Source organism: Protopterus annectens, chromosome 1.part1 (genome assembly GCF_019279795.1).
Source record: "Protopterus annectens isolate FY-2018-M chromosome 1.part1, PAN1.0, whole genome shotgun sequence".
Lineage (NCBI taxonomy): Eukaryota > Metazoa > Chordata > Ceratodontiformes > Protopteridae > Protopterus > Protopterus annectens.
The window spans coordinates 1,220,352,623-1,220,365,608 of NC_056726.1; the positions used below are offsets into that span (position 1 = coordinate 1,220,352,623).

A 12,986-nucleotide genomic window follows, 5' to 3' on the forward strand; every position below is an offset into this window, starting at 1 on the left:
ATCAGAATTTTAGGTTCATAGGTTGGTACTAGGCTATTGGCCCTAGGGCCTATACAAGCCTAGCCATAACAATTCCCTGGCTATTTCTTCCCACACTATTTAACATTATTATTATTATTATATTAATATTATATTATTAATAATTATATAATTAATTATATATTAATAATGCTGTGTCTTTCGGCTTTTCCCAGTTAGGGGTCGCCACAGCGGAACTCCGGTCCGCTAATGATTGGCAGAAGATTTTTTTACGAAATGCCGAGGTGCCAGCTCGACGCCCAACCATGAATGAAGGCACGACGCATGTCTTTTGAACGCTACCCAACCGCGGGGAGGACATGCAGACTCCACACAGAAGGCACTCCCAAGCCAAGCCGAGAATTGAACAAGAGAACCTCTTGCTGTGAGGTAACAACGCTACCGCCGTACCACCATGGCATATATATTATATAATTATTATTATTATTTTAACAACCTTGTTCATATTTTCGGTCACTAGGAGATCCAACAGCTTCATATTAGACTTCAGAAGGCCAACAGGTCTCAATTTTAAGTTAGTTTTATCAGTAGACTTGTGCATCAGTTTTAAACATGCTGATAGATGTTTCATACGTTCACAGGTTCATAGGTAAATTCTAGGTTATTAGTCTGCAAACTACTAAAAGCCTAGTCAATACCCAGAGTTCAGAATCAAACTCTGTAATTTGTGAGGTAAAGACCTTAACCATTATGACAACCCCTTCTCCCCTAAAGCCTTTACTTATATCAAGATTATATCACCCCAGATGTGACATGAACCCACAATACCTGGCTTAGGAGGTCAGTCCCTTATCCAGTAGGCCACTGCAGCCATCCTTTAACAAGCTTGCAGAATTCCATTAGCTAACTTTGTAAAGCTAAAAACACACTGTAGTGCATGGAATGACAAAATTAAGCACCAGTAGCTATAGCAGGTTATTACAAGGTCTCTAATAATAACTATAACACATAATAATAATGTGCCTTAGATGTGGATGCCAAGAAATTCCACTTAAGATTGAAGCTCAAGAGGAGAATCTTAGCATTCATGTTAAGAACACGAAGGCTGCAACTGGTGAAAACCTGATAATTCTTAATAGTGCAAGGAACTCCTATGTGCTGTGCTGAAACAATTTCCATGTTTATAAATTGTTTTTGCATAGTGACATGGGTTCAATTACAGCTGTAGGTCAAATCATTACTTCATGACATCTCATAAAATATTACCTATCTCTGTTGATGCACGCACTATAAAATGGACAGTCAATATTAATTGGAATTGGAACGCCATTTCTCCAAGCACCATTTAACCAGACAGTGGGCCTACACAGTTAATAAACAAAATAAATATACAGGTCCATGATGACCAGTTCACTTACATGGTTAACAAATGAAGAAATAAGAAAACGTCTGTATATAGGTGATGTTGTTCCCATTGGCAGAACGATTGTGATATTTTCTTTCTTTTTTTTTTTTGACAGAAGACCGCAGGCAAAACCAGGGTATTGTATCACTGTAATACTTTAAGAAGAGCGAACTTGCCCATTGACCTGGAATGTACAGGAAACTACTGTTTGTGATAATCAAAAATACAAACAAAAGCTGTGTTACTGCACTTAACATTGTAGTATACACAAATATGAGACCAAATTACATGTAACCATAACTGCTTAATAACGGATTGCTTTGTCCTTCAGCTTCCAGCAAGGAAAAAAAACAGGGAATAAGAAAATGCTAGAAAACAAATTAAAACAATAAAAAAATGTTTTATCAGAAAGTAATAATTGTCTATTTTAAATGCAAAAGCGTATATATATATATATATATATATATATATATATATATATATATATATATATATATATATATATATATATATATATATATATATCTATAGTTCCACTTGAAACCATCGAATGTTCAGAACATCGAAGTTCTGATCATCGAGACCGGAACATCTATGTTCAGAACATCGAAGGTTCAAAGTGAACCACAGAAAAAGAAATAAACATTCAAAAACTATTTTATGCAGGGGGGCTTCGCACCCCTGTGGCCCCCACATCCCCCTACTTTAAGATTCCAACTCCGAGATCGCACTACAGTGGGGTAAGGGAAATCTCCCATTTACCGCTATATGCGGTAGTGCTAAACGGGAGATTTCCCGTATCCTACCTGCAATGCCAGCACTCAGATGGCACACACACACACACACACACACACACACACACACACACACACACACACACACACACACACACACACACACACAAAACATGCAGGGCACCTTGCTGCCCTGTATATACACGCAAAAGTTGACATTTTTACTTACCTGGCACTTCCACTTTGAACCTTCGATGCTCTGAACATTGATGTTCTGGTCTCGATGATCAGAACTTCGATGTTCTGAACATTTGATGGTTTCAAGTGGAACTATATATATATATATATATATATATATATATATATATATATATATATATATATATATATATATATATACATATACATATATATATATATATATATATATATATATATATATATATATATATATCAATCAATGGGGAAACTTAAGAAAATTCATGACATAGATCACCTCAGACGTAACAATGAACAAAAGTATAATCGAGCAGAGGGACTGAAACTGATGTATATAGACCCTGTGATAAACAAAACAGATACTAAGAAGTCAATTTCCCTGGCAGATGACAAGCATATAGAGGGATTAATCCATATGAAAATACCATAAAAGAACCTTTAAACCAGATCAAAATCTCAAAAAAGTAAATGAAAGATTGCTACAGGATAAATGACAGTCCAGAGTATCACAGCTTTACTGTCTTTGTCTAAGGATTTTGATGAATCAAATAATCTGCCAAATTATCAACATAAAAACTAAACATAATGAAATGTGACTATATGTTAGAAGACAATGAGAAAAGCTCTTGGAGGAACACTACTATGAAATTAGATTTTTATGAATAACATCCATTTATTGGTTGAAATGTGCATTTTAGGGAACAATCATAATAGCTGCTTCAGAAAAAACAAACAGAAATAAAGAAATTCAAGGAAATCAGGCAGTACAAGGCTTCTGGCTGCATGTTTGGCTATAAACACAGATAGACTGTAAACATGTACATAATACACAACAGCTCTACAAAGAGATGTGAAGCAACTCAGTCCTAGGACCCCTCCTGTTCGGCATATACATCTCAGAGGAACAGGCAAGCACAGGAGGGCTATGGCTGACCAAGTTCACAGATGACTGCAAACTAGGGACTATAATTGACTCTCCGGCTGACACAGACATCCTCCAAAAGGTTCTCACTGAGATGGATACCTGGTGTCAAAATCATGGCCTCAAGCTAAATGCCAAAAAGTGCATAGTCATCACCTTTGGAAAAAACAAAGTACCCACAAACTACCACATAGTTGGTAGTCCCCTAAATACGGAAAACGTAATAAGGGATCTGGGGACCCAAATAGTAATGTCTCCTTTGATAATCACATTGCCAAAGTGGTTAGAAAATCCTTCTATGTGGCCCACCTAATCACAAAAGTGTTCGCATCCAGATCAAAAGAAGTCATTGTGCCCCTCTACTAAGAAACTGTTGCAAAAAAGAGTAAAATCCCATGACTGGAGGAACTCCCTGGTCAACCTCAGTAAGAAGCTGAGATCCCTCATAAAATCTTCCAAAACTAGTTATGAAAACAAAATTGCCACTGACTCTAAAGACAACCACAAAGCATTCTATAGCCATGTCAAGAATCTCAATGGGAACACTCAGATCTGCTCTGAGTAACAGCACAATGGCACTAAATATACAGAACTAACTGATATTGCCAACATCCTAGCAGATAGGTTCAGTGCTAACTTTACCCCCCTCTCACCCCCTAGAGGGCCCATCTCTATACCGGAAGAATGCAAAGTTCCTATAATCAAGGCTGCACAGGTAAAAAACACACTCTCCAAAGCCAAGAACACAGCATCCATGGGACCTGACAATATCCCAGGCTGTGTTCTACACAAACTACAGAATGAAATGGCACCCTACCTAAGTACCATGTTCAATCATAGCCTCACCTCAGGCTTTGTACCCACTGAATGGTGCACCGCGACGGTTATCCCACTCCACAAAGGGGGAGCCACGACAGACTACTTCCCCCTTAGCCTGACGAGCCTGGTCTGCAAGGCCATGGAACGTATCATCGTGGAACTCATAAACAAAGACATTGGTAATCTCCAAACTCTGGACCCTACCCAGTTTGGATTTGTAAAAGGCAGATCATGTCTCCTAAACCTGACTGACTTCTTTGAAGCAGTCACCAAAGCCATAGATGAGGTAAAATGGTTCACACAGCTTATCTAGATCTCACCAAGGCTTTCAACACCATCCCCCACTCTGGGATTATAGATAAGCTCACTAAACTCGGTATAAATCCTTATGTCACAAGATGGGTTCCCAACTGGCTCACGGACAGAACCCACACTGTGAAAGTAGCGGATTCCAAATCCGACGTCAGACCAGTGACAAGTGGAGTACCACAGGGTTCAGTCCTGGGTCCTCTCCTGTTTTGTATCTACTTCTCTGAAGTGCAGGCTAACAAAGTTTGCAGATGACTGCAAACTAGGAGCCATAATCAAAACTCCTAACGATGTGGACAAACTACTAAAGGGCATCACTGAGACAGATACCTGGTGTCAAAGCCATGGCCTGAGGCTCAATGCCAAAAAGTGTATTGTCATCCCCTTTGGTAAAAACTCTGTACCCATGAACTACCACATAGCTGGTAGTCTACCTAATGCCAAAAATGTGATGAGACCTTGGGACACAGGTGGACAGTAGTCTCTCCTTTGATAATCACATCGCCACAGTGGTCAGGAAATCCTTCTATGTGGCTCATCTCACCACAAAAGGATTCTCATCCAGAAAAAAAGAGGTCATTGTTCTCCTCTACTCCTCACTCATTAGACCCATTATAGAGTACAATGCCCCTTTTGGTATGTACCTCACACAACATCTACAACAACTGGAAAGACCACAGAAATACCTCACAAAGAGGATTACTGGCCTCAAACAGATGCCCTACGTAGACCGTCTCAAAAAACTACAGCTTTGCTCCATCACATATCACCTACTCAGGGGGGATCTCTGCCTAACATACGAAGCTATGTCAAACCCAGAGCTGTTGGAAATGCTCCACTTAAAGAAATCCCAATCCCTCCGAGCTGCACGCTCCTGGGACCTAAACCTTGTCACCACAATAAACAGAACATGCTGGAGGGATAGATTCCTGTCCCAGAGACTTCCCATACTCTGGAACAGACTACCTATCTATGTCAAACAGAGCTCCTCATTAGCACTCTTCCAGAAAAATCTTGATGATTGGATGGGAAATGGGAAATTCACCCCAGGGATCACTTCTGTGGCTTTGCTGGACAGAGGCACAGGAAAATAATTTTCTTGGGTGGCGAAAGCCAGGGTACATTTTTTGGCTAGGCTTATATAGGCCCTAGGGCCAATAGCCTAGTACCTACCTATGAACCTATGAACTCATCAAACCCATCATAGAGTACAATGGCCCATTTGGGATGCACCTTACAAGACATCTGCAACACCTGGAAAGACCACAGAAGTACCTCACCGAGAGGATCACTGGCCTCAAACAGAAGCCCTATGCAGCTCAACTGAAGAAACTCCAGCTGTACTCGGTTGCATACCGCCTACTCAGAGGTGATCTCTGTCTGACATACAAGGCCATGTCCAACCCAGAACTGATGGACATGTTCCACCTAAAGAAAACCATATCCCCTCGAGCCATACGCTCTAGGGATCTAAACCTCACCACAACAATAAATAGGACATGTTGGAGGGATAGATTCCTGTCCCAGGGACTTCCCATGCTTTGCAACAAGATTCCAATCTACATTAGGCAGAGCTCCTCACTAACACTCTTCAAGAGAAACCATGACGAGTGGATGGGAAACAAAAAGTTTACCCCAGGGATCACTTCAGTGGCTGAGCTGGATAGAGGCACAGGGAACTAATGTAAGGGGGTGGCGAAAGCCAAAACATTCTGGCTAGGCTTATAAATGCCTTCGGGCAGATAGCCTAGTACCTACCTATGAACAGGTTCCCAAACTACTGAATACAAGCAGCTTCAAAAGCATGGAGAAGGCTGTAATGCTGATTTTAATATTTTTTTTCTGTTTTTGTTCTTATTTATTCTATCTATTGCATTTACTTTGTGATCCATGTTTTTTTTTTATTATTGTAGTGTCTTATTACACAGCACCTTAATAAAGCTGATGTTGAAGGTAATGCTAAGATAATTGTAATATTTAGTACAATGGAGAAAGGTTGGGGGAAGAGAGAGAGACAGAGAGAGAGAGTGAAACAGAAATATGCTACACTAATTAATTTTCCTGAAGGCAGAAACAATTCAGTTACAAAACAAAATAAACAAAAAATATGAAATTGTCAAGTTTAAGTTAACTTTGCTCATAAATACATTGATGTGCTCAATCTGCAATGAATTTGAATACAAGCAAAAATGAAAACTTAATTAAGTTCATGACTAGTTAGTTTTAAATGCAAGTATAACAGCAACATCTTTTAGGAACAGAAGAAAATTTTATTAAAATTGTACTGTGTCGAGCTACAAAATGCCAAGTAACAGTGAGAGGGAACAAATTAAGTTCATATAATGCAATTAGCAACTGAAACAGTCTGAAGTGAAATTAGAAATAAATGTGGAAAATTTTAATGTGCTCATTTTATACTAGTTTAAATATATTTATTAAGAGAACTGGTTATAATTACAACAGGAAGTCAAGTTTTTTTTTCTTTGTTTTTCTGCACAAAGTATAACACTCCTGGAACCATTAACTAAAGTTCAACTTAGTACACAGTACTTGAAAAATAACAATTAAAAAATATAATTTTTGATCTGCATTTTTTTTTCAGAAGTTCTACTTAAAGGGGATAAATGAGTTTAGAAAACTAGAATGAACTAGGCCAATATGCTTGTTGGGTATTTTAAATCATTCTAAGCCTCCACATTTCTGAAGTCCATTTTTCTGTCTTTCGTCTGCATATCTAAGTTGTACTTAAATTGTTAGCATAGCCTTTGTTTGTTTTAGAAGATGAGCTGTTACTGGTAAAATGTGAAAGTTAGCAAAAAGTCTGGCAGCACAGAGGATTAAAGCTCTGACTTGTCAATGAGCTGCTTCCTGTTTCAGAGGTGCACAGTTAGAATTTTTCCACCTCGATGATCTTGAGCAAGTCACTTAACTGTTCAGAGCTTTGTGGTAATTGGGAATTTGGGTTAGGCTCCTTTAATGGTCTCCTGGACCACATACCTACCCATGACCCTATAATAGCTAATGTAGCTAGACAAAAGAGGAGATAATATAATGAACTATGGCAGCTATTTAAATTAACAGAAATAAACATTAAAATGTCACAGATACATTACCCAGCTACTACAACTTCATAATTACCACTCACAATAAAGTTAAGTATTTCATTTATGCAAAAAATGCGGAAAAGTACAATAGTAAACTCAACTCACAAATATAACAATCAGCTTTATCAATGACCAAAGAATATTAAGCTTGACAGAAAAACAAATAGATCTATAATCCTCTTCATGTTGCAATCTAACAGAAATGCCACCAATTTATAAGTGAACAATAGTATTTGACAAGATGGGCATTATAATAAAATAATGGCCCACCTAGTTGTGTTGTAAGGCCGGACACCACAAGCAGAGGGATTCCTTATTCCTGGAAGTTCGATTATTTTTCTGTAATATCCACCCTGAAGGTCATTATTGTAATTAGGAAAATTTCTTCACTGTTTATTTTTGTTTATATTTTTTGCTGTGTACTGTACAGGAACTTTTTTCTGTCTGTATATTTTTGACTACTTTGCCAGAAAATTATTCCTTTTATTCGGTGTGAATATGGTATATTGGTTTATTAATTTTATATGGTTACTTTCTTTACAATCATGCACCTCTTTATCAAACCATTTCTTTCTACAACATTTATATATCAGTATGTATGGTACACAGATTTTAACTTAAATTGTATGTGTGTGTGTGTCCATTTTTTCCTGGTGGGGTCTTTTTACATGTGACATTAGTTAGTATTATGTTCTGTTTACTTATGTTAACATTTTGTATGTCTGTTTTAAATATAACTGTGTAACTCTTATAAATATCTGTTTTGCACATTGTCTCATTTAAAGGAATTATTTTTTCTTGTAGATGCACAAGCCAGTGCATTTCTTTGTGCCGGTCCCAGGCCCGGATAAAAGGGGAGGGTTGCATCAGGAAGGGCATCCGGCGTAAAACCTCGGCCAAATTACTTATGCGGAGAACATTTCATATTTCCATACCGGATCGGTCGAGGCCCGGGTTAATAACGACCGCCACCAGTACTGTTAGCCAACAGGGTGCTGGTGGAAATTGGGCTACTGTTGGCCGAAGGAGAAGAGGAGGGGGAAGGCATGCCCGAAGGCAGGAAGAGAGGAGGAAGGTTATAGGAGTGTAGTAGTGAGGGTAGGAACTTTGAATGTTGACAGTTTGACTGGTATAGGGAGAGAGCTAGCTGATATGATGGAGAGAAGGAAGGTTGACATACTGTGCGTGCAAGAGACCAGATGGAAGGGAAGTAAGGCCAGGGTGTATAGGAGATGGGTTTAAATTGTTCTATCATGGTGTGGATGGCAGGAGAAATGGGGTAGGGGTTATCCTAAAGGAACAGTATGTCAAGAGTGTTTTGGAGGTGAAGAGAGTGTCTGACAGAGTGATGTTTATGAAGCTTGAAATTGATGGTGTAATGATGAATGTTGTTAGTGCATATGCTCCACAAGTTGGGTGTGCTATGGATGAGACAGAAACATTTTGGAGTGAGTTGGAAGAAGTGGTGGTGAGTGTACCCAAGGTTGAGAGACTAGTGGTTGAAGCGGACCTCAATGGGCATGTTGGTGAAGTGAACAGAGGGGATGAGGAAGTGATGGGTAGGTATGGTGTTAAGAAGAGGAATGCAGAAGGTCAGATGATTGTGGATTTTGTGAAAAGGATGGACATGTCTGTGGTGAATACGTATTTTAAGAAGAGGGAGGAGCATAGGGTGATGTACAAGAGTGGAGGAAGATGCACTCAGGTGGATTATATCCTATCTAGGAGGGTCAGTCTGAAGGAGATTGGAGACTGTAAAGTGGTGACAGGGGAAAGTGTAGTTAAGCAGCATAGATTTGTGGTCTGTAGGATGACGTTGGTCATCAAGAAGAGGAGGAGGAGTGTGAAAGCAGTGCCAAGGATTAAATGGTGGAAGTTAAAAAAGGGTAATTGTGAGGTGGAGTTCAGGGAAGAGTTAAGACAGGCACTGGGAGGCAGTGAAGAGTTACCTAATAGCTGGGAAACTACAGCAGAGCTACTAAGGGAGACTGCTAGAAAGGTGCTTGGTGTGACATCTGGACAGAGGAAGGAGGACAAGGAGACCTGGTGGTGGAATGAGGAAGTACAGTAGAGTATACAGAGGAAGAGGCTGGTGAAGAAGTGGGATTGCCAAAGAGATGAAGAAAGTAGACACGAGTATAAGGAGATGGGACGCATGGCAAAGAGAGAGGTGGCAAAGGCTAAGGATAAGGCATATGGAGAGTTGTATGAGAGATTGGACACTAAAGAGGGAGAAAAGGACCTGTACCGATTGGCTAGACAGAGGGACAGAGCTGGGAAAGATGTGCAGCAGGTAAGGGTGATAAAGGATAGTGAGGGAAACATACAAGTGAGGAGAGTGTGTTGAGTAGATGGAAAGAGTACTTTGAAGGGCTGATGAATGAAGAGAATGAGAGAGAAAGAAGGTTGGATGATGTGGGGATAGTGAATCAGGAAGTGAAACAGATTAGCAAGGAGGAAGTAAGGCCAGCTATGAAGAGGATGAAGAAAGGAAAGGCTGTTGACCCAGATGACATACCAGTGGAAGCATGGAGGTGCTTAGGTGAAATGGCAGTGGAATTTTTAACCAGACTGTGTAATGACATTTTGGAAAGTCAGAGGATGCCTGAGGAGTGGAGAAAAAGTGTTTTGGTATCTATCTTTAAGAATAAGGGTGAAGTCCAGAGCTGCAGTAACTACAAAGGGATAAAATTGATCAGTCACAGCTTGAAGTTATGGGAAGGAGTAGTGGAAGCTAGGTTAAGAAGGGAGGTGATGATTAGTGATCAGCAGTATGGTTTCATGCCAGGAAAGAGCACTACAGATTCAATATTTGCTCTGAGAGTGTTGTTGGAGAAATACAGAGAAGGTCAGAAGGAGTTGCATTGTGACTTTGTGGACTTAGAGAAAGCATATGACAGGGTGCCTAGAGAAGAGTTGTGGTAATGTATGAGGAAATCGGGAGTGGCAGAGAAGTATGTAAGAGTGGTACAGGATATGTACGAGGGTAGTATAACATTGGTGAGGACTGCAGTGGGAGTGACAGATACGTTTAAGGTGGAGGTGGGATTACATCAAGGATCAGCTCTGAGCCCTTTCTTATTTGCAGTAGTGATGGACAGGTTGACAGATGAGATCAGACAGGAGGCCCCATGGACTACAATGTTTGCAGATGACATTGTGATATGTAGTGAGAGTAGGGATCAGGTTGAGGAGACCCTGGAGAGGTGGAGATATGCTTTAGTGAGGAGAGGAATGAAGGTCAGCAGGGCTAAAACAGACTATATGTGTGTAAATGTGAGGGAGGGTAGAGGTATGGTGAGGATGCAGGGAGTAGAGTTGGTAAAGTTGGATGAGTTTAAGTACTTGGGATCAACAGTTCAGAGTAATGGTGAGTGTGGAAGAGAGGTGAAGAAGAGAGTACAGGCAGGGTGGAATGGGTGGAGAAGAGTGTCAGGAGTGATTTGTTACAGACGGGTACCAGTAAGAGTGAAAGGGAAGGTCTACAAGAGGGTAGTGAGACCAGCTATGTTACATGGGTTGGAGATGGTGGCATTGACGAAAAGGCAGGAGTCAGAGCTGGATGTGGCAGAGTTAAAGATGTTAAGATTTGCACTGGGTGTGACTAGGATGGACAGGATTAGGAATCAGTATATTAGAGGGTCAGCTCAGGTTGGACAGTTTGGAGACAAAGCAAGAGAGGCGAGATTGTTTTGGTTTGGACATGTGCTGAGGAGGGATGCTGGGTATATTGGGAAAAGAATGCTAAGGATGGAGCTGCCAGGTAAGAGTAAAAGAGGAAGGCCTAAGATAAGGTTTATGGATGTGGTGAGAGAGGACATGCAGGCGGTTGTTGTGAAAGAGCATGATGCAGAGGACAGGAAGAAACGGAAACAGAAAATCCACTGTGGCGACCCCTAACGGGAACAGCCGAAAGAAGATGATGATTTTTTCTTGTAGTATACATTTCCACTCTTTATATGAATTCTGCCTTAGTTCATTTGAATATGTTAGATTGTAGCATTGTGCCTTATACTCACATTTATAAAAATGTTAACTGCATTTTTAAAATTATTTTTTTCTCCCTATATATAACCCTGTGCCTGCCAACCATCAATATGGGCCATGGCTGCCCATTCAATACCAACTGGGGCAATAGCTCCAGAGTCCATTGATCCCCGACCAGGGCAAATGCAACCAGAGTCCATCTGTTCCTCTATCAGATGACAGGAGTCTGACTGAGCTGTCAACAAGGCAGCAATAATGGGACTTTTTCTTCTGTCCTTAACCCCACAAGTTGGTAGTGTCATATACACCTGCATCACAGTGGGGACTACTAGTGCTCCCCAATGAGGAGTGTGAATGTTTTCACATACACCCTGAAAGAGGTACCAGATACTGAGCTTGGCAACAGCAATGTCCACACATGGCTCAGCTGACAGGGGCTAGGCCTCTCCTTACCCAAGGAATTTCAGAGCCAAACTGTAAAGCCACCAAAATCTTCCCCAGTGGGCATGCTAGCAAAAAGCCAATCCTGTCCTGCCCCCAACTCTTGTAGCCCCCAAGCCACTTATCAATCTCAAGTCAGCTAGGCACAGAGCTGGGATTTATTTTTAAATATGTTTAAGAAGTGCAGTAGACTTGGACAGTTATCACTTCTGACTTGCATTTATGTTTGTTCATACTGCTGTATTCGCTGTAGGACCTCCAGATTCATTAACAGGTTCTACGCAATGGTGATAAGACTTATTAACTCAGACACCAGCCCTAGTGTCTCCACCACAAATTAACTTAATAATAGGGTTTTGTTTGGAATGTGTACTATTTATTTATTTACTGTTATATATTTACATTCAAGTGCAGGTACTTCCACGGTGGTGCAGCGGTAGCGTTGTTGCCTCACAACAAGAGGTTCTCCCATTCGATTCTCGGCTTGGGTTGGGAGTGCCTTCTGTGTGGAGTCTGTGTGTCCTCCCCGCAGTCAAGTGGGCGTTCAAAAGACATGCGTTGAATGGGCGTGCCTTCATTGAAGGTTGGGCGTCGGGCTGGCAACTCGACACCATAAAAACCAACTGCCAATCATTAGCGGACCGGAGTTCTGCTGTGGCGACCCCTAACCGGGAACAGCCGAAAGACAAACAACAACAAACAACATTTACATTCAAGTGCAATTGCCTGTCACATGCTTTACACAATAATACCTAAAGAGTGACAATTTTAGTTCATGCTCAATAACCAATCTTACCTGTCATGCTGCTACTGTACAGTATTTTTATATGTCTACATGGGGGGTTAAGCCTTTTTTTTTTCTTATGTTCTTGGGACATAGTCATTAGTCTCTAATTCCTTTACTTGATAAGTCTTAATGTTGTATTTGTTGTATTCTGTGCTTCTTCTGTACTCTTATGGTGAGCTGATATTCATAATTTCGTTTAGGTTTACATCTGTAGTCCTAAATGGCAATAAAGTTTACTTTGAAACTTTGAACTGTGATTATGTCAATAACTTCATGTTTT

The 12,986-nt window shown here is 40.4% G+C and overlaps 1 protein-coding gene across 3 annotated transcripts in view; it reads right to left on the bottom strand.

Annotated features, from left to right (window-relative positions):
* The window catches only part of LOC122809379 (zinc finger protein 774-like), a 117,279-nt gene that overhangs the window by 24,582 nt on the left and 79,711 nt on the right, over window positions 1-12,986 (bottom strand). Inside the window, exon 1 of one of the 3 annotated variants that reach the window (XM_044080845.1) lies at window positions 1,398-1,520. The exons of the other annotated variants lie outside the window; for them this stretch is intronic. The gene's annotated coding sequence lies outside the window, so the exon portion shown is untranslated. Of the gene's footprint in view, window positions 1-1,397; window positions 1,521-12,986 lie in introns of those variants that run through there. 3 annotated transcript variants of the gene reach the window in all.